This window comes from Carassius gibelio, chromosome B18, assembly GCF_023724105.1.
Source record: "Carassius gibelio isolate Cgi1373 ecotype wild population from Czech Republic chromosome B18, carGib1.2-hapl.c, whole genome shotgun sequence".
In the NCBI taxonomy this organism is placed as follows: Eukaryota; Metazoa; Chordata; class Actinopteri; order Cypriniformes; family Cyprinidae; genus Carassius; species Carassius gibelio.
The window spans coordinates 24,104,107-24,111,493 of NC_068413.1; the positions used below are offsets into that span (position 1 = coordinate 24,104,107).

The 7,387-nt window shown below is 54.1% G+C and overlaps 1 long non-coding RNA gene across 1 annotated transcript; it reads right to left on the minus strand.

Moving 5' to 3' along the window:
• Positions 1–916: 916 nt before the first annotated feature.
• LOC127977661 (uncharacterized) lies at positions 917–1,719 on the minus strand. Its single transcript, XR_008158280.1, has 3 exons — positions 1,644–1,719; positions 1,269–1,343; positions 917–1,043 (listed from the first exon to the last, which is right to left on the minus strand). It is a non-coding gene; the product is annotated as an uncharacterized LOC127977661 (long non-coding RNA).
• Positions 1,720–7,387: the final 5,668 nt, after the last annotated feature.

A 7,387-nucleotide genomic window follows, 5' to 3' on the forward strand; every position in this document is an offset into this window, starting at 1 on the left:
TTGAGAAAGGATTCCGACTGCATATTTCTCCGTAGCAGTGGATAATCCCCCCCCCCCTCTTGTGTTGATCTGATAATCCTCAGTGCTTGTGTGTTTACTCAGTGTTGATAGTAGTGCCTTACGTTGGAGATCGCTGGGAAAGACGGAGAGACTCCGGTGTACGATATATCTGCCTGCTGTGGTCTGCCCTCCTGCCTTTGTCCATCTGACACGCCCTGTCAGGACTCTGAGCCCGAAACGGGAATACACCACCGATCTTCTTTCACTGAGTGTGTGGAGTGCGGTGAGTGCTGCTATATTGAAGTGTACACACGAGAAGAATTGTAGTGCCTTTGTGGTGTGTGGTGTTTGTCCGTGGTTGTGTCCCTGGTCGTAGGAAGAGGCCTGACGGAGAGGAGTAGTGTATTGGTGGCAACCACAGTCTTTACCTTAAGTAAGCTGGAGCTCGGACGTGTTGGGGGCGCCTCTGGAGGAGGTTGGATGATGTTGCCCACGCAGCAATCTCTGTAAGCTTTTAAATCAAAGCCTTATCCTTTTTATCCATGTGACGTTGTGTCATTGGCCTTGTCGGCAACCACCGGCCTTGTGCGTGTCGTCTGTGCTGTTTATTTGACGAGGGAAGCGAAGGACAACAGCCGATCCTCCCCCGTGTGCCCCCCTGTCAAGCTGGGCGGGAAGCCCAGTATTGTTTGCAGTCTCACCTGTAAGGCCCACCAGTCGTCAGTCATCGACTAAACTCGTATCTGCTTGGAATACAGACCTCTAAATATCTTCAGTGGTGAGTAGCACATTAACAGCTCAGCCCTGTGAATACCCACCTGTGTATTGAACACTGTACCGACTTGAGAGCTAGAACCCCTGCACGCTAACAGCCCAGCCCTGTGAATACTTACCTGTGTATCGAACACTGTACTTACCTGAGAGCTAGAACCCCTGCACGCTAACAGCCCAGCCCTGTGAATACCCACCTGTGTATCGAACACTGTATTTACCTGAGAGCTAGAACCCCGGCACGCTAACAGCCCAGCCCTGTGAATACTCACCTGTGTATTGAACGCTGTATCTACCTGAGAGCTAGAATCCCTGCACGCTAACAGCTCAGCCCTGTGAATACCCACCTGTGTATGGAATACTGTACTTACTTGAGAGCTAGAACCCCTGCACGCTAACAGCTCAGCCCTGTGAATACTTACCTGTGTATCGAACACTGTACTTACCTGAGAGCTAGAACCCTTGCACGCTAACAGCCCAGCCCTGTGAATACCCACCTGTGTATCGAACACTGTATTTACCTGAGAGCTAGAACCCCGGCACGCTAACAGCCCAGCCCTGTGAATACTCACCTGTGTATTGAACGCTGTACTTACCTGAGAGCTAGAACCTCTGCACATTAACAGCCCAGCCCCGTGAATACTCACCTGTGTATTGAACTCTGTATTTACCTGAGAGCTAGAACCCCTGCACGCTAACAGCTCAGCCCTGTGAATACCCACCTGTGTATGGAACACTGTACTTACTCGAGAGCTAGAACCCCTGCACGCTAACAGCTCAGCCCTGTGAATACCCACCTGTGTATCGAACCCTGTACTTACCTGAGAGCTAGAACCCCTGCACGCTAACAGCTTAGCCCTGTGAATACTCACCTGTGTATTGAACTCTGTACTTACCTGAGAGCTGGAACCTCTGCACATTAACAGCCCAGCCTTGGGTCTTGAAGTCCACCCCCTCGTAGTGCTGTGGATAAAGAATAGTTTGAGTCATCATTAGTTTTAAAGTTTCCTTTCCCCTTTCCCCAAACTTTTAAACAAATAAAATTGTTACATTTTAATCTTGGTTGTCCGTCCATTCATTGGGGTGTTGTGGGACCTCCTCGAGGTGGAAGTTAGAGGGAGGAGCGAGACGCGTTAAATTGGTGGTCCGCTCTGGCCTGTGACAGATTTTGGCGTAGTCGGCAGGATTCCACCTCGAGTTGAGCGACCGCGGCTCCCCAATGGCGGACGAGGCAGTGCCTGAGGCCCCACCCCGAGTCATGCCCATTTTCTTGGGAGCCCCCTGGGCACCGAAGTATGGAGGGCCGGGATCTGAGATACGGCTGTCGGAATGGAAAGCCCAGGTCGAATATCTGGCTGGGATTCAAGGATTGAGCGCCCCCCAGAAACTGCAGTTTGTGATAAATTCCCTAGAGGGGGAGGCCCAACGGGAGGTCCAGGCTGCCCCAGAGACAGTCCGAGCTACTGCACAAGATGTGCTGGACTTCCTCACAGGACAATATGGGGATGCGACCCCAGTAGCGGTCCTTCGGGCCCAGTTTTTCAATTGCAAGCAAGGGCAGCAACAATCCTTAAGGGCCTTCACACTAAGGTTGCGGGAGCAGTTCATCAGGCTGCGAGGTAAGCGGGACCATGGCTTGGGAGAGGGGGAGACTCTCTTGCGAGACCAGTTCCTGTTGGGGCTGCGAGAGGGCCCAGTTCGTCAGAGTCTACGTGTTCAATTTCGTAGAGATCCAGCTATGACGTTTGAAGACCTGAGAGCCGAGGCTCTGGCCCTAGAAGCGGATCAGGTGGGAGTGGTGGATTCCCCAGTGTGTGCGGCAGTGAGTGGAGAAGTGGCAGCTGCCTCTGGATCAGGGGATTGGAAACAGGCCTTACGTTCTGAGCTCTTGAAGGATGTCCGAGAGCAGATGGCAGAGTTATCTAAAACCCTCCTAGAAGAGATGCGACGAGGCCCCCAACGCTTACCACCAATGTCACGGGAGCGGTCGCACTCCGAGGGAAGACGAGGTCTGGAGAGACGTCCAGTACGGGAAGCCCGGGCCCGTTTTCAGTGGGACGAACAGGGACGCCCCATTTGTAATCGGTGTGGTGAGCCAGGGCATTATAGTCGCCAATGCGGCTCTCGACGGGGTTCCGAAGGGGATTTTTAGGTCGGCCGGCCACTGTGGGTCAAGTGGCTGGGACCTCTGTGAGTGACCCAAATTGGATGAGCGCCCCCAGGGATCAGCTGATCGGGCATAGCCCAGTGGTAGAGGTATGGATCCGTGGGGTGAAGATACGATGTCTGGTAGACACTGGGTCTCAAGTCACCTTAGTCTCAGAGAGCCTGTCCAAGGAACTGTTTCAGGGTAGCCAGGTACAGGGAACAGAAGCACCCTGGCTGACCTTACGGGGGGCTAATGGACTGGAGATCCCCTATGTCGGATATCTAGTTACAGATTTGGAGATTAATGGAATCACTGTGCCCCAGAAGGGGGTCGTTATTGTCCGAGATCATTGCCTGGGAATCCAAAAAGCCCTGTTGGGGATGAACGTAATTGCAGACTGCTGGGAGGAGTTGTTTCAGGCTAGGCCTAAGAAGACCCTACCACCGGCAGTAAGACAAGAATGGGAAAGGATAGAGGCCGATTGTCGTCGGGTACACATGGCCAAGGCACGGGGGAGTCAAGAAGGTATCGGGCGGGTTGCCTGCCGATACGCAGTTTCTATACCGGCAAGGAGTGAGGCCATTGTCTGGGCAAGAGTACCATCGCACGAGTGTGGGTCGTCAGGCTGGGTGCTGGTCGAGCCCCATATGGACTGCCAGAGTGTAGCAGTGGCCCATGGATTGGCAGTGGTTCGACGAGGCCGAGTCCCGGTGAAGATACGGAACGAGAACCCTTACCCTGTCAATTTACATCGTCACCAGCGGTTGGTCCTGGTGACCATGGTGGATGCCCACCAGGTGCGAGAGGGCCGGGAAGTCAGCTTCCGGCAGGTGTGTCCTACGGTCGTAGAAGTGACCTTGGCTCAGGTGGACTCATCCCTGGAACAGCTCGGAAATGAGGTGCCTGTTCACCTGACCAGAGAGTCCCTGCAGGGAGAAGGCCTAGAGGAAAGCCAGAGTAAACAATTGCAGGATCTCCTTACCAAGTGGCAACATGTGTTCTCCAGACATGATGAGGACTATGGCTGTACCGGTGTAGTGAAACATCAGATCCCCACTGGCGATGCCCTGCCTAGTCGTGAGAGATACCGTCCAGTACCACCCACTCTGTATTCGGAGGTTCGTACTCTGCTGCAGGGAATGTTGGACAAGGGGATTGTCCGGGAGAGCAGTAGCCCATGGGCGGCCCCGATTGTCCTCGTCCAGAAGAAGACGGGAGCTTGGAGATTTTGCGTAGACTATCGGAAATTAAATCAAGTCACAAAGAAAGATGCTTTTCCACTGCCGCGGATAGAGGACTCTCTTGCCAGCCTGACACGGTCTGTATGGTACTCCACTTTGGATCTTGCGAGTGGGTATTGGCAAGTCCAGGTCGAGGGGGTCGACCGAGAGAAGACTGCTTTCACCACTCCCTTTGGGCTTTTCGAGTGGGACCGTATGCCCTTTGGCCTATGTAATGCACCGGCCACGTTCCAACGGCTGATGCAGCGGTGTCTGGGTGGCCAGTTGGTGGACTCTACGCTGGTATATCTAGATGATGTCATCGTCTATTCCCCAGATTTTGAGTCCCATCTGCGACATCTGGAGGATGTGTTTCGGGCCATGGAGCAGTATGGGTTGAAGCTGCAGCCAGAGAAGTGCCACCTGTTGAGGAAGGAGGTGAAGTTTCTGGGCCATTGTGTGAGTGCCTCGGGGGTCTCGGTGGATCCCGAGAAGGTGGCGGCTGTGCAGGGCTGGGAGGCACCGAAAACCGTGAGGCAAGTTCGGTCCTTTTTGGGCTTCGTCGGATACTATCGGCGATTCATCAAGGATTTTTCAAAAATTGCCAAACCCTTAAATCAGCTGTTGGCAGGGACTGGGCGTCCTCACGGCCGTGGGTCTCCCTCCATTGCTTGGAGCCCGGTGTGTGAATCGGCGTTTCAAAGGCTGAAGCAAGAGCTGCTCCAGGCTCCAATCTTGGGCTATGCGGATTATTCACAACCTTTCATCTTGTACACAGACGCCAGTAACCTCGGGCTTGGGGCGGTGTTAGCTCAGCAGCAGCAAGGGGTAGAGCGAGTGATCGCCTATGCTAGCCGAAGCCTCCACCCGGCAGAGAGGAATGATTCGAATTATAGTTCATTTAAGCTGGAGTTGCTGGCTTTGAAGTGGGCCCTGAGTGAAAAATTCAAAGACTACTTATGGGGTGCTAAAGTACAGGTGATAACAGATAACAACCCCTTGGTCCACTTACAGACGGCAAAGCTGGGGGCAGTGGAGCAAAGATGGGTGGCCCAGCTGGCCAACTTCGACTACCAGATCCAATATCGGCCAGGCCGAGAGCACACAAATGCCGACGTCTTGTCCAGACTCCCGGAGGCACATCAGATGGAGAGTGAACGAGAGTTACCGATAGGCCCGGAGGAAGGGCTGACAGTGGGGGTTGTAGAGGTACCGGGGGCTCCGCAGGAGGCTGTGCCAGTGAGTTGGGGCTGGGACCCGCAACGATGGAGGGAGCGTCAAGAGGAGGACCAGGATTTGAGAATGCTAGGTCATTGGTTAAGACGGAGGAGGGGGCCAACGAAGGTGGAACGGCGAGCCCAGACTCACAAGGTGAGGAAGTTGTTGGGGCAGTGGGCACGCCTTGGCTTGAGAGATGGGGTGATGTGCAGGACGATTAAAGACCCGAAGTCGGGAGAGGAGGTCCGCCAGGTGGTGGTGCCAGGGGGCCAGGTGCAGGCTTTGTTAGAGGCCTACCATACACAATTGGGGCATCAGGGGAATGAGAGGACGTTGTCGCTTTTGCGGCGACATTTCTACTGGCCCGGGATGGAGGCCGCTGTGAGTTTGTTCATTCAAGCATGCCCTCGATGTACCCTGTTTAAGGCTCGGAAGGAGGTGAAGGCCCCGATGGTTCCGATACAGGCCAGGGCCCCATTGCATATCCTGGCCATGGATTATCTGACCTTGGGCAGGCCCATGGGCCGCTACCAAAACATCTTGGTGGTCACCGACCTGTTTACCAAGTATGCTTGGGCTATCCCGACTTTGGATCAGACAGCCAACGTGACCGCCACCGCTTTATGGAGGGCAGTGATTCAGCCTTTCGGATGCCCAGAATTCTTGCACAGTGACCAGGGGCCGAACTTTGAGTCCAGAGTGATCAGGGAGTTGTGTCGGGTGTATGGATGTACTAAGACCCATACTACCCCCTACCATCCCCAAGGGAATGGGTGCTGCGAACGCTTCAACCAGACTCTGTTGAGCCTACTGGGTACGCTGGACCAGGAACGTCAGAACGATTGGGTGAGTAACCTTCCTGCACTGGTCCAGGCCTATAACAACAGCGTCCACAGCACTACGGGGTACGCCCCGATCTACCTGATGTTCGGGAGACATGTGCGGTTGCCGACAGACTTGGTATTGGGGGTGGCCACGTTGGAAGAGACCTTGAGTTTGACCGAGTGGGTAAGATGCCACCACCAGCGCCTTCACTCTGCCTATGAGCAAGTCTCGGGGAGGATAAATGCTGCCGCAATTAAGAACAAACAGATATATGATCGGACGGCCCGAGAAGCCCCGTTGTTACCAGGAGAGAGAGTGCTGGTACGGGACAACCGGCGACAGGGGAAAGGGAAGTTGAGTGACCGTTGGGAGCCTGTTCCATATGTGGTGCAGCACCAGCAGCGGCTGGGGCAGCTGGTCTATGTACTTCGACCTGAGGTGAAGGCTGGACCAGAACGGGTATTACATCGCAACTTGATTCGGCCATGCCCGAACTACCCTAGACCTCCCCTAGAGGCATTACCAGCTCCGACTGTGTGCGCTCCGCCGTTGCAAGCATGGGCCATAGTTCCGAGGCTCCCGGAGGCTGAACCAAGGGGACTGGACCCCGGATCACCACCCAGACGGTCCCAACGAGAGAACCAAGGACGGCCCCCCGAGAGGTATGGGGATTGGGTTGAACAACCACGTTCTAGGGACTAGAACGATTTGGCGGGGGAGTATGTCACTGGGTGACTAATCCGGGCGGAACTGTAGTGTGGGAAATATTTCCGCCCGGACTATTTTAAGTGAAACACAAGTTCTGTTCCGGTTGGCCCAAGGCGGGGAAATTATCCAAAATACATGTCAGGTGTGGGAAGAGGACGTGTCGGATACCGATTGGAGGATCGGGAAGGATGCAGTGATATAAAAGGGGCTGGTTTATGAACAGGAGGAGTAGTTTTGTTCTGCTGTTATTCCACATGATACGGAAGTGGCTGGTGTGGCGTGGATGTTGCGATTTACGGGCTGCAACGGAGAATCCAAGGAAAATGGATATTGGAAGTGCGGAGGAAGTTAAGTGATCGACCTTTTGTATGTTGTGTTTACCTCTTATTGTGGATTGAGTTGAAGGAGCGATCCTACGTTTGGAAGGCCCCTGAGTGAAGTAGATCATTGAATTCATGTTGGGAGAGGACAACACTGTGCACTGGTGGGTGAAGAC